Raw genomic sequence first — 24627 nt, forward strand, 5'->3', positions numbered from 1 at the left:
CAGTGACATAGCCACAGAGAACTAGAGTGGAGAGTGAAGCATCCAGCTGCTAAGAAGTGAGGGCATATGCATAAGAACACCCACACTTGCAGATAATACCCACTTGGCTTGGCTTCAATGGCTTGATGATGAGAACTCAACTAGAAGAAGGAAGAAGAGAGGAAAGAAAAGAGGAATCTGATACAATTTTATGAACTTGACCTACACATATGGATGCAGTAGCTCAAAAGAGGGTATAAATCTTTACAGTGAGGATCATTCCCACCCCTCGATACACAGTGTAGACAGAGATGGGCAACTTGGACATTGGCTACCCAAAATGGCAAGAAATGACTGGCTTACAAGCTTTCAAGAGAAATCCTAGATCCAGAGGGTACAGAGGAAGGTAGACTCTCCACTGAGTAGTATCCAATCTATCTGGGTGGGGCTGATTAAAGGAGATGGGGATAGGACTCTTGTGGTACAATAGTGAATAATTGCTATCAGGACCGACTGTGAGGGTTGGAAATGTAAAGGTACACGTTTTGTAACAAAAGCAGGGGAGGGGAGGTCCCTGGGACCATCAAGGGAGAAGAGTGGAGTGCAGGACTGTACCCAGAAAAACAGTGACACCAGAGATAGAGGACGAGATGATGCCGATGCCGTGGAGAGATGGAGCTGCTGAGGACTCTAGACCCAGAGAGGGAGAGTGTCTGTGTGCTGATGACAAAGGGGCAGGCTTGAGGGGTATACCCTTTGGTGGTTTGATGCTGCATGTAGGGGATTGTAACCATGGCAATGAAATGATATATGATAGGATGAATGTAAAGCTAATGTTCTCCCTTGTAAAGTATCACACAATTCACAGTAAAACATTAAAGACTCTTTAATAACCTGTGATATGCAGATAGCACAACCTTGCTTGCTGAAAGCGAAGAGGACTTGAAAATTTATTGATGAAAATCATTGAGTACAGCTTTCAGTATGGGCTGCACCTCAATGTAAAGAAAAGAAAAATCCTCATAACTAGACCAATAGATAACATCATGTTAAATGGAGAGAAGATTGAAGTTTTTAAAGATTTCATTTTTCTTGGATTCACAATCAACACTCATGGAAGCAGCAAAAAAATGAAACTACATATTGCATTGAACAAATCTGATGCACAAGACCTCTTTGAAGTGTACAAAAGCAAAGACATCAGTTTCAGGATGACAGTGTACCTGACCCAAGCCATGGTATTTTCAGTAGCTTCACATGCATTTGAAAGTTGAACAATGAATAAGGAAGACCATAGAAGAATTGATGCATTTGAATTATGGCATTAGAGAAGAATATTAAAAGTATCATGGACTACCAGGGGGAAAAAAAAATTCTGCATTAGGAAAAATACAGCCTGAATATCCCTTAGAAACCAGGATGGTGAGGCTCTGTCATATTTTAGACATATTATCAGAAGAAACTAGTCCGTGGAGAAGAACATCATTCTTGGTAAAGTGGAAAGCCAGCAAAAAAGAACCTCAACAAGATGGATTGGCACAGTGGCCACAGCAATGGGCTCAAGCGTAACAATAACTGAAGATGGTGCAGGACTGGGCAGTGTTTCATACTGTTGTGCATAGAGTCCCTGTGATTTGGAGCCAACTTGATGGCACCTAACAACAACAGTAAGTCTTGTAAACTGCATCGAATGTCACAACCACCACCTTCTGAGTCACAGGGCTATTCCAGACTCTAGGGACAGGGACTAAGCAGAGTATGAACAAGTCATGGTTTATGGAAGCCACATTTAGAGGGTCTGTAAATCCAATATAAAAAACAAGCAGCGCAAAGCAAGTCCCAAACCTCAAATGGCATGTTGTTGTTGTTAAGTGCCATTGAGTCGATTCCGACCCATAGCGATCCTGTATAGAGTTTCTGAGGAGCAGCTGGTAAGCTTGAACCACTGACCTTGCAGTTCAAACGGCTTTGCAGTCTGGCACGTTAACCCATAGTGCCACACCAGGACTTCAAATGCCATGTTGGATATGTTGATAGAAGTCACTGGCAAGATCCTTATGGACTCAAATTGGGGTGATTTGGCATGGATAATCCCACATTTGTTCAACACACTAATTCCTCTTCCTGAGGCCCCAGAAGTCTGCTTTTCCCAGCTTGCCTTGTGACTAACTTTTTTTTTTTTTAATGTTTTATTGTGAATTATATGATAGTTTACATGGGAGAACTTTAGTTTTACATTCATTCCATCGTATATCATCTCATTGCCATGATTCCAATCCCCTCCATGCATCATCAAGTGACTGACTAACTTTTGACCAGTGGGAATGTGAGTAGAAGTGGGGGGGGGGGGCTGTTTCCAATTTATAGCATTTGAGAGCAGTTGAACTACTTCTTAGTCTCTTTTTCTTCCCTGCCCTGACAACCTTGGACATCACTGTCAAGTCTACTTTCAGAGAAGCTGAAAGGAGAAAAGAGTAAAAGGGAAGGCACGAAACTTTCTTTTTAATGTAGGATCTAAAAGTTGCCATGGAATGCAGTAGCTCTGTATGATAAGCACTAGACTGTGAATCACAAGGTAAGCAGTTCCAGCCCACCAGCCAATCTGTAGAAGAAAGATGAGGCTTTCTGCTCCCACAAAAGTGTACTGTCTTAGAAACCCTATACAGGGTCACTATGAGTCAGAACTTACTCAGGAGCACTTGACAACAATAACAAAAAGTTGCCAAGTCAAATTTGCACATATCATGGACCCAAACTTAATTCACAGCCATACCAGCCTGCAAGGGAGATTGGGAAATACAGTCTTTATTCTTGGTAGCTTTATGCCCAGCAAAAGTCAGGAGTTCTTACAATTATAAAAAAGAAAATAAGAATGAATTGGTTGGTTGGTTATGTACCATGGAATCAGTTCTGACTCACAGCAACCCTGTATAGCGTTTTCTGAGGCTGTAAATCTTTATGTGAGCAAAAAGCCTTATCTTTCTCTCCTGGAACTGCTGGTAGTTTCGAACTGCTGACCTTGAGGTTAGCAATCCAACCATAACCACTTCGCTACCAGAGCTCTCATTCAACATGTATCATCCACTGTTTCCACATTGGTTTCTGTAGCAGGGGAAAGAATCTAAAGGCCTTCCAAAGCTAAATGCACAACCCATCCATCTTTTTATTGTTTTATTTTTAACAGTGTATTTATCCATATGTAGTAGAGTCCTGTTGTGGCACTGTGGGTTAGTGCACCAGATTGTAAAGCCATTTGAACTGCAAGGTTGGTGATTCAAGCTCACCAGCTGCTCCTCAGAAAACATATGGGTCGCTATGGGTTTGAATCAACTCGATGGCACTTAACAACACAAAATAGAGTCCTGGTGTGGCACTGCGGTATTAGCACTGGACTGCTAACCATAAGGTAGGTGGTTCAAACCCATCAGCTGCTTCTCTGAAACCCTTTGAGTAGGAATCAACTCATTGGTGCTTAGCAACAACAGTCGAAAAGCAATTTTGAAATGCTCACTTTTCAAAACTTTCAAAAGTATTTTCGTTCTCACAGAACCAGGAAATACCTTTCCTCTGGCACTTGTGTTTCCTCAGTTTACTTAATATTTAATTAACAACATAGTTACAATAATAAATACAACCAGCCTCATAACTGACAGGCTCAATAAGTACTAGAAAGTAACGGATGGGTATGACCACCCAGCGAGCATTCAGTGTACATGGGCATGCTAATATAATTGATCCAGGAACTAGAAAGCATTGGTTAATCTGGTGAATTGTTAAGAGTTTCTAATTTATCCCTTATAGACCTTTTTGAATTGGAAGGATCTCTGGTGGCACAGTGGTTAAAGAGTGTGGCGTCTGCGTTAATGCTTTGGACTGCCATTTCATTTGAACTGCATGATTGGTGGTTCAAGCTTACTAGACACTTCTCGGAAACCACATACGGGGTTGCTATGAGTCGGAATTGACTCGGGAGCACTTAACAATAACAACTAACTACAAAGTCAGCAGTTGGAACATACTAGTGATTCCAAAAGTCAGCAGTTGGAACATACTAGTGATTCCAAAAGTCAGCAGTTGGAACATACTAGTGATTCCAAAAGTCAGCATTTGGAACATACTAGTGATTCCATAGTCAGCAGTTGGAACATAATAGTGATTCCACTATAGAAAAGTGTGGTAGTTTGTTTCTCTAAAGATTATAACCTTGGAAACCCTCAGAGGCAGGTCTACTTTGGATTATAGGGTCACTGGAAGTCGAGTTTGATAGCAACTGGTCTGGTCTGGTTTTGAATTGGAAGTAACATTTGTTGTGGTTAATTTAAGTGCTGTTGAGTCAATTCCGATCCATAGCAACCCTACATACCTACTTTTAAAAACATAGAATTTAATGGGGGAGTTCTGCTCTGTCATATAAGATTGTTATGAATCGACATTGATGCAATACAACAGTAACAACAACAATAACAACACATTGTATTTGCTCATTTCACTCATAGTCTGGAATGGATCTGGCATGACATAATTCAGGGGCTCTGATGATGCCACCAGTCCCCAATCTTTCTCCAATTCTGAGCTATGCTATAGTCCACTACGTTCCATGGGGTAGCAAAATGGCGATGACAACTGCTGGCACAGAAAAGAGAACATGCATTCTTCTCAATAACCCTAACAGAAGTCTCACACAAGTTCATTGGCTGAGATTGGGTATGTGCCATATCAATCCGTGGTCAGGGCAATGTAATGATGACCCAATTAACTCAGGGCTGAGTAAGTCCCATGCCCCAACCCACAAACCCTAACCTAGCCACATGGACTGAAAAGAATTGTCTTAGAAAGTTTAAAGATGCTGTTCTAAAAGTTCATTCTTGAGGTAATGATTTAAGTGAAGAAAGTATTTTGCGCAGGTGCAGAAGACATTATGCTTGGTAAAGTAGAGGCTGCAGCAAAAACAGGAAGGCCCTCAATGAGATGAACTGATACACTGACTGCAACAATGGACTCAAACATAACAAAGACTGTGAGGGTAACACAGGATCAAGCAGTATTTCATTCTGTTGTACATAGTGTCGCTATGAATTAGAACTAACTTCACAGCACCAAGTAACAACAGCTGTCACTTTGATGTCTAAGATGAGTTTGACCCAAGCGAGCAGGTCCGAGCAATGTTGCATCCTGTTAAACATAAGCTCTCCAAGAATCGGAGCCGACTTAATGGAACTAACAATATTTGCTATTTGAGGGCATCCTATATCTCTGTACCTCCACTCACAGCACTCAGCATGTTTTCCTGAACCAGGCTTTGATTATTGTAAACACAAATCATAAGCATCTTTCTCTTCAATCATTATGCACCTTAATGAGACTTATAAAAGACTTGCTAATGCCCATCCACACTTGCCTGAGTTTTGTCATCTTTTGATTCCACATACTCTCCAAAGAACTTAAAGTATAGATATAAATGGAGTTTGAACTCAAAGACCCACAAAGCTAAGCTTCACATAGGCATAGAATCCCTTGAATAAAGTCTTTCCCTCTCAATCTAAGGCTTGTGTGTTGTTTTATAATGCTGGCTATGGGGAGCCTGTGGGTTTTATTTCACCATTTCACCATCTACACTAGAGCCACTTTTAGGGACTCTCCTTGGGTCTTTCCCCAGTTCTCTCCCCTGACACCCTTCCCCACCCACCCCACCCCTTCCACACAAACACAGGCATTCCAGCTTCCCGTGGCCCCTCCCTCCCCTTGCAGCCACAGCTGCCTGGCTCTGGGGCACTCAGACAGCACTGTTGCCTAGGCAACCCAGAAGGGGGCTTCAATCTACCATCTCCCTAGAGGGGCTGGGCTGGCCCTGAGCCAGGAAGAGACCGGGGGCAGGGGGTCTGACCAGCCCTGCGCAGAGCCTGTTGGGAAGTAAACAGACTGAGAAGTAAACACTACTTTTGTGCTGCCTGCCATAAGAGTCGGGAATGTCATTTGTGTAATTTTCTGAGTGCTGTCTAAGCAAATGACCAAGGATGCCAATGCTAGCCAGGAGAATTGGACTAGGACAGGAGAAAGGAGGTTGTTTACTGCATCCTGAACTCAGATCTGTGATACTGGGGATAGGTAGCTGAGGCTTCCTGACAAGTATGAAGTACTAGGGAAGATGGTTATAGGAGAAGCTTCCTTAGTATTAAACAAAACTCTGGAAAAGCAGTTTGACCAGATTAAGAAGGTCCTGGAACACTAGGCTGAGGAGCTTGGCTGTTATTTTACTTTATTTTGTACAGTGGGGAACAATGAAGACTCTTAGGAGCCAGCAGCATTACATCTACAAGACTCAGGGTTTTTGTCATGGTTGCTTTTTTATTTTTTAGCACCCATAGAACGAACCATTTATTTTTCCCTTCCACATTACCTAGTTGACTTTGAAGTCATAACCCAACCAGATCATCAAAGCCTGGCAAAAACCTCCAAAAGAAATAGCAAGGAGTTGGGTACAGTTCAGGAGTAAGACTGCTAGCTACTTCCCAGCATTGTCAGCCATATGAGAGTAATAAGAGTACCTATCAGCGCTGTGGGCTAATGCATCAGACTGCAAAGTCGTTTGAACTGTAAGGTCAGTGGTTCAAGCTCACCAGCTGCTCATTGGAAACCCTATACATGTCACTATGGGGTCGGAATCGACTCGACGGCACTTAACAACAACAATAACAAGAATCCTGGTGTGGCACTGTGAGTTAATATGCTGGATTGCAAAGTCCATTTGAACCACAAGGTCAGCGGTTCAAGCACACCAACTGTTCCTCGGAAACCCTATACAGGGTTGCTATGGGTTAGAACTGACTTGACAGCACTTAACAACAACAATAACATCTCATAGAGTGATTGGGAAGATTAGGCATACATATACACAAAAACACACACAGGGCCTAGACGGATGTTTGGCAAAGTAAGACCTCAAGGAAAAACAGTCATGAAGCAGCAAGCTAAGCCCTACCATGTTTAATAGACTCCTGTGAACCTGGGTGGAGACCTGGTTGGCCAGCAGTGTGGCAAGACCTGGGGACTCCTGGACCCACAGTCAGTGACATAGCCACAGAGGACTAGAGTGGAAAATGAAGCATCCAGTGGATAAGAAGAGAGGGCATATGCACAAGGACACACACACTTGCAGATAATACCCACTTGACCTGGCTTCAATGGCTGGATGATCAGAATTCAACTAGAAGAAGAAAGAAGAGGAAAAAAAGAGTAATATGATACAATTTGATGAACTTGACCTACACCTATGGATGCAGTACCTCAAAAGAGGGAACAAATCGTCATAGCAAGAATCATTCCCACACCCTCCAGACACAGAGTAGACAGGGATGGGCAACTTGGACATTGGCTACCCAAAATGGGGGATGGTGAGCTACAAAGGCAAGAAGTGACTGGCTTACAAGCTTTCAAGAGGAAGCCTATATCCAGAGGGCATGGAGGAAGGCAGAATCTCCACTGAGTATTTTCCAATCTGTCTGGGCAGGGTTGATGAAAGGAGGTGGGATGGCTCTCATGTGGCACAATAGTGAATAATTGCTATCAGGACTGACTGTCAGGGTTGAAAATGTAAAGGTAGACACTTTGTAGCAAAACAAGGGGAGTGGTTGATTTTGCAGTCCAGGAGCGGATGTCCCTGGGACCATCAAGGGAGAAGAGTGGAGAGTGGGACCCTACTCAGAGAAGCAGTGACGCCAGAGATGGAGGCAGAGATAATGACGAGGAGAGAGGGAATAGCTGGGGACTCTAGACCCAGAGAGGGAGAGGAGCTGTGTGCTGATGACCAGGGGGAAGGCTTGCAGGATCTACCCTTTGGTTGGTTGATGATGCATGGAGGGGACTGTAACCATGGCAATGAAACAATATACAATAGGATGAATGTAAAGCTAATGTTCTCCAATGTAAACTATCACATAATTCACAATAAAACATTAAAAAAAAAAGTCAGACCTCAACAGAGATGGGCAGTTCATGAATAGTTTCTTTGGCTAAGGAGGGTTAAGTACCCCGTCCAGTCAATGTTGACTCATAGTGACGCTGTATAGGGTTTTCAAGGATCGGCTGTTGAGTTTCAGTCACTGACCTTGTGGTTCAAACCAACCTTGAGGCGCCACACCAGGATTGTTAGGAAAGCAATTATTGGTTGTGGCTGTTAGACCCTGAAAGCACTGCCCTACAAGGATGATAGTCTCTGTCATCCATTGTCTCCCTCCCTCAACAATTTTGTGAGGTAGTCTTAGCTGTCACTATTGTCTCCAGATGGATGAAATCAGCTACTCTCAATATTTTTACCTCTGTGACACAGAGGACAGATAATGTTTACAAGTGGATATACTCCCATATGTAGTTTTGCCATATCTCCACCTCTTTCTCTTCTACTTGAAAACATTTGATGCTATGCAGCCATGAAAAAGGACAAGTAGATACTTTGGTTTCTGTTTATATTGCGTACATTTTTACCTTTTACTAAAGAAGAGCAAGTAGAGTTTTAAGTATTAAAGTGTAAAGATTGCCCTGATGTATTGGTAATAAAGAAAATCAGATTGCAAAATTACTACTTAGAATAACATTCTAGAAGAAAAGCCTGAAGATTGGCTTCCAAAAATCAGCCAATGGAAGCCCTTATGAATGACAATAGTCCAACCTGTAACCAACCAGGAGGGTGATGAAGGACAGGGCAGCATTTGGTTTCCTTGTGCATGGGGACCAACTGGACAGCAGCTAACAACCAAGTCATATTCTGTGTATATTTTCACATGCATAAAGTTGTCAAAAAGGTCATATAGGAAACTGTTAGCAGCGGTTAACTCTGGAATCGAGGGGTGGGAGGTGGTAGAGTGGGTGGAGGAAACATTCACTTTTACTTTATACAATTTTTATATAAGCATGTATTATTTTTATAATGAAAGCTTCATTCTGCTTTGAAAATAAAAGTATTTAATATGCAAGCTACATTAGTATAGGCATACCTTGAGTCTGCTCTGATTTTCTTCAAGGAAATAATTCATGCATATGCATAGACTATCTCTGGAAGGGTATTCAAGAAACTGGTAACCGTGGTTGCCTCGGGAGAGGACGACTTGGGGACAGGGGTTTGGAGTCAGTGGCGGGAGAGAAATGGACTTTCCACTTTATATTATTTTATAAAATTTAATTTGCTTTTTAACCAAAGGCATGTATTATAAATTCAAATAAGTTAAAAGAAAATTATTAAAAGCTTCAGTGATTTATAATTATCAACGGACAATTTGTAACTCACCTCATGGCTGATCACAGTACACCAGTGCTTCCCACTGGATTAAATAAGAATCAGAGTACTGTGATTCAAATTCAGGACTTCTGATTCCAAGTCCCTGGACTTTTGTATGCTGCAGCATGTCACTGTCCAGTGTAGTTGTCTCCAGGGCTGTACCCTCCCATCCCAATACCACTCCGTAACCCCAGTGCACAGGTCCAACAAGCTAATGCAGTAATGTTACCGTTGCCAAGACAGAAATCCAGGATTGGGGGATTAGTTCCCCAACCAGTCTTTAGCAACCTCACTTCTGTATTCACTCACTCATTTACTCACTCTTCTTTACAATAATGTGTAACTTATGTACTGAGCGTGTACAAATCTTAAGTGTTCAAATCAGTGCATCTTTATATGTGTGCACCTGTGTCCCCACCACTCAGATGAAAATACAGAACATCCCACTTCCCCGAAAACTCTCATGTGCCTACTGTGTTCCATGTTGTTACGTGTTATTGAGTTGATTCTGACTCATAGTGAATCTCTAGGACTGAGTAGAAATTCCTAGGCTGAAATCTTAACAGGAGCAGATTACCAGATCTTTTTTCCCATGGAGCATCTATCCAGTGGATTTGAACTGCAACCTTCTTGTTAGCAGCTGAGAATTTAATCATTGTGGCCCCAGGGCTCCTCCTCCAACCATACTTCATCCTAAATGTAATCATTGTTCTGATTCCTATTGTCATAGATTAATTTTACCTGTATTTGAACTGCATATAAATCATACAGTACCTACTCTTTGGTGTCTGGTTTATTTTGCTTTAATATTACTTTATAAGCTTCATCCTGCTTATTGTGTGTAACAGTTGTTTGTTTTTTGTTTGTTCCAAGAGTAGCGTACTGGCTCACAGAGTCTATGTGTATGTCCAGTTTCATAGCTATTGCCAAATAATTTTCCAATGTAGCTGTACAATTTATACTCCTATCAGTAATGCAAGAAACTTCCAGTTGCTCCTCATTCTCACCGGAACTTAATCTTTTTTTGTCCTTTAATTTTAGCCCTTTTGATGGGGGCTGCCAACTCTGTTTTGACTCCCTCTTGGTTCTCTGGTTGCATTTCTTCTCAGTCATCTAATCTGACAGCCCCTCCTGATCTATGTTTCCTGCCTCTTTTTTTCTGGAAAAAGTCCTATTCTGCCAGCCCCCAAATCACAGGTTGTGCTCTTATTCCCCTATAGACTGAGCCCTAATCATGGCTACAGGATGAATCCTGATCCCAACCATAATCTAAACCATAATCCCAGCAAAAGACTGAGCTAGAATCCTAGATATTGGCTGAGACCTGACCCTAGTCTCAAATCGACCTGATTCAAGTACGAATTGATATATACAAAGATGGGCCAAGCACAACATCAGAAACTATTAGAAATATGAAAATGTAACAATAAAATGCATTGTGAAGCTAAATTAGGGAACGAGACTACACTCAACTCCATCTAGACACGTTATAAAGAACAGGGTGGGGGTGAGGGAGTGTGGCTCAAGGAAATCTAAAACTGAGTTAGCCCTGCAGATGGTGGTGCGAAGATGGGTAACATTCTTCCTGTCCTCACAAGATGGTAGGTTTATTTTAAGGGTGTTTTTAACAGCTTGAAAAATGGATTCAAAGAACTCTGGGGGAAGCCTCTGATTTCTGGGCTTCTGCCCATGGTGTCTTTTTTTAACAATGGTATTTGACTCCTAGTGAGATTTGTTCCCTCATTACATTCCGATCATATTGAGGGAATCAGACCTTTCAAGAATTAATGCTTAGAGGTTCTGTTTGTCCTTCATCAGTAGCAAGCTGAGAGTATAAGCTTCACTTTTTTTTTTATTGCCCTCAAGAGGAATCTTTATTTCAGTCTTACATCAGGAAAAGTACACTTGAATGGACCGGATTGTGCTCTATGAGGACGGGTAAGGAGTCCACAGTGCAAAGTGAACCTTCTCAGGTTTGTGTGGTAGACAAAACGCCTCATTAATTTGAGAATTCTGATTTTCTAAACGTTAACTTGATAAGATAACTTATTAGGAGTGCTACATGGTATTGTAGAAAAGGCGCTGGGAAGGGAGTCAGGAGACCTGGAAAGTTCTGCTGTCATACGTGATCTGAAGCAAGGCCTTTTGTCACTCTAGGCCTTCCCCAGCCATCTATGACTGTTTATATATTCCCATAGAATCCATACAACAATCCTAATTAGATAGGAAATATGTTAGCCCTATTTTAAAAAAAAGGTAGCAAGGGCTTAGCGAAATTTAGACTTGGCTAAGGCATTCTCGAGTAAAGCTGTAAGATAAGCACTGAATTGCCATCTACAAGGTCAGTGGTTCAAACACAGTAGCCGTACTTTGGAAACCCTATCCAGGGTTTCTATGAGTCAAAACGGACTCAACAGCACTTAGCAACAACAACAAAGTAACATAGCGATTGAGTAATTTTAAAGATCGAATTCAAACCTTGTTATGTCTGACTCCAGAGTCATGATTCTCAATCTTGGCCATATGTTGGAATCATATTGAAGTCATATTAGTATCATTTGTCATTATGGACAAATATTACTTGTCATGGATTGAATTGTGTCTCCCCAAAATATGTGTCATCTTGGCTGGTCCATGATTCTCAGTGGCGTGGCAGTATGTAATGATGTAATGTGACAGTTATGTGATGATCCTCATGATCTGATCTGATGTGATAAACCAGTAAAAGGATTAAGAGTAGGATGTACCACCCTTAATCTCCTCACAAACCTGATCCGATGTAACGGGGTTTCCCTAGGATGTGGCCTGCAACACATTTTACTTAGAAGAGATCAAAGGGTATTGGCAGAGATCAGAGGGACATACTACCACCAAGAAAACAGAGACAAGAGTTGAGTTCATCCTTTGGACCTGGTATCTGTACCCTGTGAAGCCCCTAGATCCAACAGAAGATTGATGCTGAGACGTAGGGAAATCTCCAGGGAATGGTGAGCCTATACATGCTGAAAGGAGACAAAGACCTTTCCCCAGAGCTGAAAAAAAGAGAGAAAGCCTTGCCTTACTGCCTGTACTCTGATTTTTGACAGAATACAAATTGAAATCTTTCAACAAACTAATACAGCACTGGATACACTCACTCATATGCCAAGAAACTTGGAAGACAGATATCTGGCCAACTGATTGGAAGAAATCCATATTTAAGCCCATTCCAAAGAGAAGTGACCCAATGGAATGCTGAAATCATTGAACAATATCACTAATATCACATGCAAGTAAAATTTTGCTTAAGATCATTTAAAACTGACTGCAACAGTACATCGACAGGGAACTTCCAGAAATTCAAGCTTGATTCAGAAGAGGACTTGGAACTACAGATATCATTGCTGAAGTCAGATGGATATTGGCTGAAAACAGAGAATATCAGAAAGATGTTTACTTGTGCATTAATGACTAAGCAAATGATTTTGACTGTGTGAATCATGACAAGCTATGGATAATATTGTGAAAAATCAGTGTTCCAGAACACTTGATTGTATTCATGAGGAACCTGTCCATGGACTAAGAGGCAGCTGTTGGAACAGAACAAGGGATATTGAATGGTTTAAAATCAGAGAAGGTGCATGGCAGGGTTGTATTATTTTACCATGCGTATTATATCAATGCTGAGCAAATAATCTGAGAACATGGATGATATGAAGAAGAGTGTGGATCAGGATTGGAAGAAGACTCATTAACAAGCTGCAATATGTAGATGATACAACCTTGCTTTCTGAAAACAAAAAGCACTTAAAATACTGATTGATGAAGACCAAAGACTTCAGTATGGAGTTCATCTTAGTGTAAAGTAAATGAAAATCCTCACAAGTAATCCAACAAATAATATTATGATAAGTGGAGAAAAATTTAAGTTGTCAAAGACTACATTTTGCTTGGATCCACAATTAATGCTCAAAGAGTAGGAGTCAGAAAATCAAATGACTGATTGCATTAGGCAAATCTATTGCACAAGACCACTTTAAAATGTTCAAGAGCAAAGATGTCAATTTGATAACTAACATCCATCTGACCCAAGCCACTATATTTTCAGTAGCTTCATATGCATGTTTAAGTCAGCCAGTGAATAAGAAAGACCATAGAAGAATTAATTCATTTGAAATATGGTGTTGGAGAAGAATATTAAGAGAACCAAGGACTGCCAGAAGAACAAACAAATCTGTGTTGGGAGAAGTACAGCCAGAATACTCCCTAAAATCAAGGATGATGAGACTTCATCTCTCATACTTCAGGCATATTATCAGGAGGATCAGTGAAAAATAGGAAGGCCCCCGCCCCCCAATGAGAGGGATTGGCGCAGTAACAGCAGCAATGGACACAAGCGTAACAATTGTAAGGATAGTGCAGGACTGGCCATTGTTTCATTCTGCTGTGTATAGGGTCATTATGAGTTGGACCTGATGGCACCTAACAACAACAGTCTTCTAAACTCTGACAGAAGAAATTTCGGTTTGTTAAAATCATCTACTTGTGATATTTCTGTTATAGCAACACTAGATAACTAAGACATTGCTACACACAATAACATGGATGAGTCTCTCAGACATAATGGTAAAGGAAAACAAGCCAAACACAAAGGAGTCCCATTCAGATGATTTTATTGCAATGAAGTTTAAGAATAGGCAAAACTAACCAGAATATAGTGGCTATCTTTGAGGGGTAGACATTGACTGAAAGCAAGATAAGGGAGCCTCTTGTTGTTATTGTGAAGTTCTGTCGAGTCAGTTCTGACCCATTAGCGACCCTGTATAGGTTTCCCTAGGAGCAACTGGTGATCTTGAACTGCCGACCTTGTAGTTCAAACAGCTTTGCAGTCTGGTGCATTAACCCACAGCGCCACACCAGGACTCCTCTTAGGTGGTTAAAAAAATTCTATATTTTGATCTGTGTGGTGGTTACATGGGTAGATGAATTTATTCATAGAATATGTGAAGGCAGCCTTACTCAGGGAATCCATAAACAGAAAGACAGGTTGGGTCCAAAGGTGGATGAAGTGTTTAATCTGGAGACCAGACAAATGTGAGACCTGGAGCTGGAAGCTGAATGTTTTTGAAAAGATTCTACTGGCCTTGCAGAGTAATATCTGTAAATAGTTTTTCAATCAGAGAGACTGAAGACTCTGGAGAGGGGAGAGATAGGAGCACGGAATCTGGATGTTCAACTCTCAGTTGAAGCAGGGAAGTAGAGTCTGGGCTGCAACTAAAAAGCAAACTTCCATCATGCCAGGGCCTGTTAATATAGGACCTAGGAAAGGTAATAGTTTGTGAATATCAAAAGACAGATTTTGCAATGGTGTTTTACTTTTTAATGTCTCTTACCTTTTTCATCTCTTTTGTAAGGGATTTAATTGAAAGGCAATTTAACAGAATGATTTTTAAACTTTGTTTTAGTTATTTTGGAGCCCAGACAGCAACTGAAATTAGACCCTGCCCATGGTTGAACTGGATTTACTTATTCCTGAGTTCAGGCTGGGCCCAAACTCTACCATAAGATCATACTGAAAGGGGGAATCCAGGAGTTAAAAATTAGAAGTAATGGCTAAAGGAATGGTAGTCGTTGTCCTGGAGAAGCTAAGATCTAGGGGAAGGGGGAAGGATATGAGAAGGGACTCCAGATATTTGAAGGTTTGCGGTAAGACAAAGGCAAACTTCCTCAAGAACACTTCAAAGAAGAAGAAGGACCAGTGTGAAAATGCTAGGAACCAGTGCGCTGAGGTGAGTCCTTCATAAGGGACCACTGACCTGATGCTTTTCCTAAAATGCAGTTTCTTCATATATGCATTCATTTACTGTGCTAGGCTTTGGGATGATCCACATGCTCATTCAGAGTTTACTAAGACTGCCTCTTATTTTCCTCTTCCTCCTTGTTAGCAGTATTTTTACTTTATCATCAACTATAATGTGCCCATCTAAAATATTGTATTTCCCAACTTCTCTTGTAGCTAGAAATGACTGATGAGGTGTGAGTCGAAGATATAGGGTGAGATTTTCCAGGACATTTCCTTAACAGAGACTGACTTAGATAATAACTCAAACCCACTGCCATTGAGTCAATTCTGGCATTATAGACTTTCCAAGACTATATATATTCACGGCAGCAGAAAACCTCGTCTTTCTCCTGAGGAGCAACTGGTGGGTTTCAACTGCAGACCTTGAGGTTAGCAGCCCAATGCCTAGCCCACAGTGCTACTAGAGATACTTGACTTAGATAATAAAATTACCTCTACTGTCCTCCATTCTGCCGGGAATACAGATGGCTAAAGTTTCAACTGTCATCTTGGACCATAAGTTGCTTTTCAGAATTGAAGTTACTAAGGATTGTTGTTGTTGTTAAGTACCATGAAGTTGGTTCCAACTCATAGTGACCCTGCACAGGGTTTCCAAGGCTATAAATCTTCACGACAGCAGAAAGCCTCGTCTTTCTCCTGTGGAATGGCTGGTAGTTTCGAACTGCAAACCTCGAGATTAGCAGCTCAATTCGTAACCACTATGCTACCAGAGTTCTTTGTCACTAAATATAGTGGAAGAGAAAGACAAAAAGATGTTGAGTTACTCATGACTGTGGAATCTCCATATGTGCTCTAGCTTGACTGTCTATGGACTTCTTTTACTTGAAGGAAACAAATTTCTACCTTATTCTTAAATTGTCTATTAAATTTTCTATTATTCACAGCTGATCCTAATCCTGAAATACTAAGCATGATTTTTTTTTTCCAAACTAAAATAATACAAAATGACCACTGAGATCCCTTATAGCTCAAACAACTGAACACTTACTGTTCCAATGTCCCAATATGATGTTACCTTCTACATGAAATGTTCTCATTCTCTCCCTCCTCAATGCTCCTGCAACAATTTTTTTTTTTAATTCTGCAACAACAACACTTACCAAATTGAGGTTTACGGTATGTCCCTGACTCACACATTTATGAATGGACTTCAAAAAGTTTGTGGAAAAATGGCATTAAAATATAAAAATAACAACTATAAATATGTTGTTATTGTTAAGTTCCATCAAGTCAGTTCTGACTCATAGTGACTCTGTATAAGGTTTCTGATGAGTGACTGGTGAGTTTGAACCATCATTGTTGCAATTCAAACCAACCTTGCGGTTCAGTGCTTTTTTCTACAGTACCACACCAGGACTCATTTTCTTTTCTTCTTCTTCTTCTTTTTTAATGTTTTATTGTGAATTATGTGATAGTTTACATGGCAGAATATTAGTTTTACATTCATCCTATTGTATATCGTTTCACTGCCATGGTTACAATCCCCTCCATGCATCATCAATCTACCAAAGGGTATACCCTACAAGCCTGCCCCCCCTACCCCCGCATACCCCAACCCTCCCATTCCTCAGCAAACAGCCACTTTCCCTCTCTGGGTATAAAGTCCCCAGCTGCTCCATCTCTCCACATCATCCAGGACTCATTTTCGACATAAGCTCCATCAAATTCAAGACACTTTTGTGAGTGATGATACCAGCCATTTAATACGTCTCTGAAGAAGTGAGGGTCCTGGAAATTTAACCAGGCCAATGTAGTCTTTTTCATAATGTTAGCTGAAGAAAAATGGGTGCACTTTAAAGGTTTGTTTAGATTATTGGGGGGGGGGGGGTATCAGAAGGCGCCAAAGCAGTACTGTAAGGTGGATGCCTAATGATTTTCCATGAAAGCTCTCAAAAAAATTTCCCTTTTTAAGAGAGGAGTGCACAGGAACATTATCGTGGTAAAGAAGGACTCTGGTAAAGCTTTCTTGAGCATTTTTCTGCTAAGTTTGGTTAACTTTCTCAAAATACTCTCAAAATAAGCAGATGCTATCATGCTTTAGCCAACATGCAAAATGCCTTGAGCATCCAAAAAACTATTGTCAGGACCTTTGCTCTTGGAAATAAACAAACAAAACATTGCTTTGATTGTGTTTTGTCTTCAGGATCATACTGGTAAAACCGTATTTCATCTTCTTTTATAATTTTTCAAATAAATGTTTCAGGATTTTGGTCTCACTTGCTTAAAATTGTCATTGAAAGCTCTTTTCTTATCTGCAACTGATTTGAGTACAACAATTTTGACACCCATCAAGTGGAAAGTTTTCTCAACTTTAAGTTTTCAGATAGAATTGTGCAAGATGAACCAACTGAGGTGTCTGTGATGTTGGCTGTTGATTCTGCCATTAATCATCAATTAGGACACAAACAAGGTTGTTTCCTCAAAAATTGATGTGGATCATCTGTGGCTGTGACTTCATTTTCAACATTGTCTCATCCCCATAAACTTTTTGTAAAATATCAATGATGTCACCATTCTTCCACCGAAGCTTCACTATAAATTTGATGTTGTTCTTGCTTCAATTTTAGCAGAATTCATGTTTCTCTGGTAGGGAATTTTTCAAACCGTTGTCTTATCCTTCTTATTGCCTTTAAACTAGATTCTTTATTAAAATAAATTAGTATGAGATCATTTTGGAGCAAAGATTTTTTGAAATCCATGCGTAGTTTTTTCATAACATTTTCTGTGAACTTCCTCTTGCATGTTGCTGTTGTTGTTAAGTGCTGTTGAGTCAGTTCCAACCCATAGCGACCTTGTATAGGGTTTCCGAGAAGCAGCTGATGAGCTTGAACAGCCAACCTTGCAGTTCAACGGACTTTGCAGCCTGACATATTAACCCACAGCACCACACTAGGACTCCTCTCCCCGCCTGGGTACTTTTTTATTGACTGTATAGACATAGTATGATGAGAATGTTTAAATGGGGAAAGGCACGTGTGTTGCTGTCCGAGGTCCTGAACTTTCAAAGTACACTAGGCACAGTTTTCTCACTTCTGAGACAGTAATTACACCTGACCTACCTCACCAGGTAAGAAGCTCTGGTAGCTTAGTAGTTATGAATCGGGTTGCTAATCTTAAAGTCGCCAGTTCAAAACTATCAGCCATTCTGTGGGAGAAAGATGAGGCTTTCTGCTCCCGTAAAGATTTACAGCCTCGGAAACCCTGTGCAGGGTCACTATGAGTACTTAATAGCAACCTCACCAGGCAAATTTGATTAGCCAAATAAAAGCTAATGGTGTAGAGGAAACACAAAAGTTGAAAGAGAAACAAGTGAAAAAAGACAGCACATTGCTACTGAAAGGTGGCAGAAGGAAAAAAAGAAAAATAAAACTTTTGTGACCTTTTCAAATAATGTCGTCATAGTTACCAAAGATTGGCAACTAAATGTGAGACATAACTTTGTGTTTAAGTGATGCAAACGTGTGCAAGTATCGATATGAGCAACTATATTTCTGTAGACAAGGATGCAAAATGCAGGGCAGGTAGAGATAGCAAGAAGAATGATTTTCACTGGATTTACACCACTGTGCTCACGCTTTCCATTTTCAATCTTGATGAGCATTTTGTAATTTTTTTTTTTTTACAATATCACAGAATAAATGGAACTGTGACTTATGTTTTATAATACATACATTTAATTTCATGCATTTAAAAAAAGTGACTCTACCATGATTTTATTGGTTGTAAGAAATGCTTTTCACTCTCTCAAGTTTGGAAAAGATAATATTATACCTATATTTCTCTCCTCCCTAAAGCTCATCTCAGTTTCTTACCCTATGTTTGACTTGGCTAGTCAAGTGATTCCCTCCTACATAAGATTTTTACAGTGCTCCTGATTCAAATTCATGCTAGGTGTTTTAAAATGCATTATCTCAGTTAATCCTCTCAACAGCCCCATAAAATCAGTATAATTATTCTCATTACAATTAAATTCATGCCATGGATCTTTGAGGCTGTTTATGAATAGCTGAAACAATGAATAGTAATTCACAAATGTCAAGGGTCTATTCTAATTTACCTGTCTGTCTCCCAAAATAAACTATAAAGACTTTGAAGTCAGGAACCATATCTTATTCAACATTATATTCTCAACAATACCTAGCTCGGTTCCTAACACATAGTAGGGGCTCAAAAGTGTTTGGGGAATAAATGAATTAATTAATGAAAAATGTAATAATTAGCATTTCATTTGCATCATTCAAATAGGGTGCATTTATGCATAATAGATCAAAGATACATAAGGGAAATCTCAAAGTAGTTTTAATTATGGTGAAAAGATTTAAAAAAACCTTACCTACAGTTTCTACCATACCAATGAATGCAGTCTTGAAAATTCAGAAGAGCGTTAGAAACAGTGAAATGTGTGTTGTTGTTGCTAAGTGCCGTCAAGTCAGTTCCGACTCATGGCAACCCTGTATAGGCTTTCCAAGGAGCAGCTGGTGGATTTGAACTACCGACCTGGTGGTTCACAGTCCAGTGCTGATCCTACAGCACCACACCCTTCACATCCAGGTGTCATGATAAACTGATTTTTTATTTTTAAGGAATAAATTCTCTCTTCCTTTCTTTCCCTTGTTTCTCCTCTCTTTTTCCTTTTCTTTCCAATTTCAATCATTAGCTGCATTAATGCACTGTGATGGTGTCCATCTCTTTCTTTCGAGAGTTTACTCTTTAGTCAAGAAAGAGAAAAAAAGTTCACTAATTATTATTTTTTTTCTTAAATGTTTTATTGTGAATGATGTGATAGTTTACATGGGAAAACATTAGTTTTTCATTCATTTAATGGTATACCGTCTCATTGCCATGGTTGCAATCCCCTTCATGCAATCCTTCCCCTGTACCCCCTAGGTCTTCAGCACACATTCGCTCTCCCTCTCTGTATATAAAGTCTCCAGCTGCTCCATTGATCCACGTCATCATCTCTGGCTCCAGTTCAGGTATCACTGCTTCTCTGGGTAGGGTTCCACTCTCTGTTCTTCTCCCTTGATGCTAATAATTTTTTTTATAACACAATGATAACATCTGTCTTTTGACAACAATATCTGCCCTCAGCTGCTCTCTTGCCCAATATGAGTTCCATTTTGGAAGACTTCCCTGGCCTTATCTCTTGAGAACAGGAGTAAAGAGAATTCTTTTCCTCCATCTGTAAGTTCCCATTGACTCTGGTTAAACTGCAATAACATCATAGGCTTTCTTCTGGGATTGAAGGCTAGGGAAGCCTCAGAGTGATATCAAAACAAATAGAGCTACTCAAAAGAAGGATTATAATACCTAACTGGAAAGGGTGTTTTAGATCTCCCAACTAATTTTCGAGATCTGAAGGTCCAGAAAGGTGGAAGACTCTGCCTGAGATCTCATAGCAAATCAGTGGTGGTTCCAGGGCTAGGACGCAGGTTTACAGATGCTGACAAAGTGTTCTTTCTATTTTCCAATATTTCTTAAGTTCCCAAAATTTATTCAGAACTGAATGGGCTACAACACAGGAAGGACCTATGCAAAACCTCAATGCTACAAGTGGCACTCCCTGAAATTCGTCCTGCAGTGGTAGGGTTTCACTGGTAAGCTCCCCAGAGTATTTTCAGCAATACAGAACAACCTTTTTCTGTTGTTCAGTAACACAGAACAATATTAACAAGTATGCATTTATTTTAACGTACATTGTTGTTGTTGTTGGTGGTGGTGGTGGTGTGCCATGGAGTCGGTTCTGACTCATGGCAACCTTGTATAGGGTTTCCAAGGCTGTCAATCTTTATGGGTACAGAAAGCCTCATATTTCTCCTGCAGAACAGTTGGTAGTTTTGAACTGCAGACCTTGAGGTTAGCAGGTTAGCAGCCCGACTCGTAACCACTATGCTACCAGAGCTCCTTGTTGTTGTTATTATTGTTGTTGTTGTTAAGTGCCTTCGAGTCGGTTCCGACCCATAGCGACCCTGTACAGGGTTTCCGAGGGTGTAAATCTTTACGGGAGTAGAAAGCCTCATCTTTCTCCTGCGGAGCGGCTGGTAGTTTCGAACCGCTGACCTTAAGGTTCGCAGCCCGATTCGTAACCACTACGCTACCAGACCTCCTTGTTGTTGTTATTAGGTGCCATCAAGTCCCTTCCAACTTAAAAAAAAAATCCACTGCCATCAAGTGGCTTATTCTCTACTTTACCAAGCATGAGGTCCTTTTCCAGGGACTGGTCCCTCTTGATAACATGTCCAAAGTATGTGAAGCTAAGTCTCGCCATCCTTGCTACAAAGGAGTATTCTAGCTGTATTTCTTCCAAGATCTATTTGTTTATTCTTCTGGCTGTTCAAGTTATTCATCAACACTGTAATTCAAAGGCATAAATTAATTTTTGGTTCCTTTTTCATTGTTCAGCTTTCACATGCATGTTGTTGTTGTTGTTAAGTGCCTTGGAGTCAATTCTGACCCATAGCAACCCTGTATAGATAGAGTTTCCGAGGAGCAACTGGTGAGCTTGAACTACCAACCTTGCAGTTCAAACGGCTTTTCAGACTGGCGCATTGACCCACAGCGCCACACCAGGACTCCACATACATATTGTTGTTGTTGTTATGTGCCGTGGAGTCGGTTCCGACTCATAGCGACCCTGTACAGTGTTTCCGAGGCTGTAAATCTTAACCGGAGCAGAAAGCCTCATCTTTCTCCCGCGGAACAGCTGGTAGTTTCGAACTGCTGACCTTGAGGTTCGCAGCCCTATTTGTAACCACTACGCTACCAGAGCTCCTTCCACATGCATATTAGGTGATTGGAAATACCATGGTTAGGTTTAGGCATACTTTAGTTATCATGGTGACATACTTACTTTTTTTGTTTTTTAACTCATTAAAAGGGTTTGTTATGAAATGAATCGTCTGTTAACTTGGCTGAGTCATGATTTTCAGTGATTTGGCAGATATGTAATGATTTCATATGGCAATTAATTAGGGTGGGACGCAACACCCTTAATCAGATCATAGCCCTGATCCAAAGTAAGGGGAATTTCCTTGGGTTGGGCCCTGCATCACCTTTTATCTTACAAGAGATCAAAGGAGAGTGAAGTGAGCAGAGAGAATGGAATGTACTGTCAGTAGGAATGAGGAGCCAGGAGCAGAACACATCCTTTGGACCCAGGGTCTCTGCACTGGGAACCTCCTAGAACCAGGAGACACACAGAGAGAAAGGCTTCCTCTAGAACCAACACTCTGAATTCAGACTTCAAGCCTCCTAAACTATGAGAAAATAAATTTCTGTTTTTAAAGACATCACTTGTGGTATTTTTATTATAGTGGCACTAGATAACCGAGACAGAATTTGGCACCGAGAAAGCAGTGTGCTCCGCTAGAAGATACCTAAGCTGTGGAATTCACTTTGGAATTAGGTGGTGTAGTGCTGTAGGTTAAAGAACTGGATTGCTAACCACAAGGTCAGTGGTTCAAACCCGCCAGCCTTTCCTTGGAAACACTGTAAAAGGTCATATGAGTTGGAGCCAACTCAATGGCGCTTAACAACAACTCATTATAGTTGTTGTTGTTGTTAAGCACCATCAAGTCAGTTCCAACCCATAGCAACCCTATATAGGGTTTCTGAGGAGCAGCTGGTGAGCTTGAACCACCGAACTTGTGGTTCAAACCAACTTTGAAGTCCGGCACATTAACCCATAGCACCACACCAGGACTCCACAATGAGTAGAGACTAGGAAGTTGTGTTAATAGTAAAAGCCTAAATTACCTTCAAGAGACTGTTGGTGAAATTATGGATATCACAAACAATCCTGGTAAGGGCTCACAAGGATGTGAAGAAAGATGTAACACCAGAGACAGCAAGTGTAGACACCTAGAAACAGAGGCAGAAAAGTAGTAGCAACAGAACTAGGAGACTGTTACAAGATGGTGTAGGAGCTGACTCTTAGAATGAGAGAGTTGAGTGCCTTCAGGTCGAGATTTACTGACAGAGTGGGGTTCCTCTGAGCATTTATCAGTAGAGCTAAAGAGCTTTGTAACAATTGCCCAAGCAGGGAAGAAGCTGGGATGGACTCTTGGAGAGACTGAGGAACCAGGAAGCAAAAGCTGAAGAGACAAGGAGAACAGGAAGCAGAGTTGCCTCCACCTCAACGGGTAGGGCCACTACTTCTGGGGCTTCAAAGGATATGACCATGGCTTCAGGTATTTCTAAGGGTGCGACCACTGTCTCCTAGGTTTCAAAGAGTTAGACTTTCACGCACTGATTTCTGCAACGTGGGACTACAGAATGGGGCCTGCCAAGGCCAAAGGAATGGGGTAGTCACTCAGTTGGACTAGGAGAATGGGGTTGCCAAAAGCTGAGGGAGCAGAACTGTCATTCCAGTTGGCCTGAGAGGCAGAGCTGAAGCCCAGGGTCTAGGGCCTCTACTCAGAATCCAGAGAGTATGGCCAACACTCAGAGTCTGGAGCGGAGGGCTATTGCCTAGCTAGTCTCAGAGAAGAGAGGATTGTTTTCAAATTTTGAGAGGTAATGGAAATTGTTCCACTGGGTTTTTTATTTGCTGGATACCTGTTATTTCTTCTTTTCCTCCACTTTCTCCATTTGTAATAGAAATGTCTGTTTTGTGTCTGTTTCACCATTGTTCTGTGAAAGCAGATAACTTGTGTCATAGATTCACAGATGAAGAGGAATTTTGCCCTAGGATGGAATTAGATCTTGGACTTGATTTAAAATTTTTGAGGTAATATGCTGGAGTGAAAGTGTTTTGCATGTGGCAAGGACATGGAATTTTGAAGACTAAAGGGTACAATGTCATGGGTTGAATTGTGTTCCCCCAAAATACATGTCAACTTAGTGGAGCTATGATTCTGAGTGGTTTGGCAGTTATGTAATGACGTAATGTGACGGTTAAGGGATTGATGGTGGGATGCAACACCGTTTCTTAGACTACATCACTGATCCAATGTAAGAGGCTTAGGATGGGACGTTGTTAGGTGCTGTTGAGTCAATTCTAACTTACAGTGATCCTAGGCACAACAGAACAAAACACAGCCTGGTCCTGTGACATCTCTTAATTGTGATTACACTTGAGCTCATTGTTGCTGCCACTATGCCAGCCTGTCTTATTGGGCTCGTCCTCTTTTCTGCTGACCCTTCACTTCCTGTTAACATGTCCGAAGTATGAGAGATGACATCTCACCATCCTGGTTTCTAAGCAGCATTCTGTCTGTATTTCTTCCAATACAGATTTGTTTGTTCTTCTGGTACTTTTAATCTGCTTCTCCAACACCGTAACTCAAATGCAACGATTCTTGTATGATCTCCCTTATTCACAGTCCAACTTTCATATACATACAAGGCATTGAAAACATCATGGCTTGGATCAGGCTCACCTTAGTCCTCAGACTGACACCTTTGTTCTTTAATGCTTCAAAGAGGTCTTGTGCAACAGATTTGCCTAATACAATATGTCATTTGATTTCTTAACTGGTGCTTCCGTGAGTGTTGATTGTGAATCCAAGTAAAATGAAGTCTTCAACAACTTCAA

This window comes from Chrysochloris asiatica, unplaced genomic scaffold (assembly GCF_000296735.1).
Source record: "Chrysochloris asiatica unplaced genomic scaffold, ChrAsi1.0 scaffold00053, whole genome shotgun sequence".
In the NCBI taxonomy this organism is placed as follows: domain Eukaryota; kingdom Metazoa; phylum Chordata; class Mammalia; order Afrosoricida; family Chrysochloridae; genus Chrysochloris; species Chrysochloris asiatica.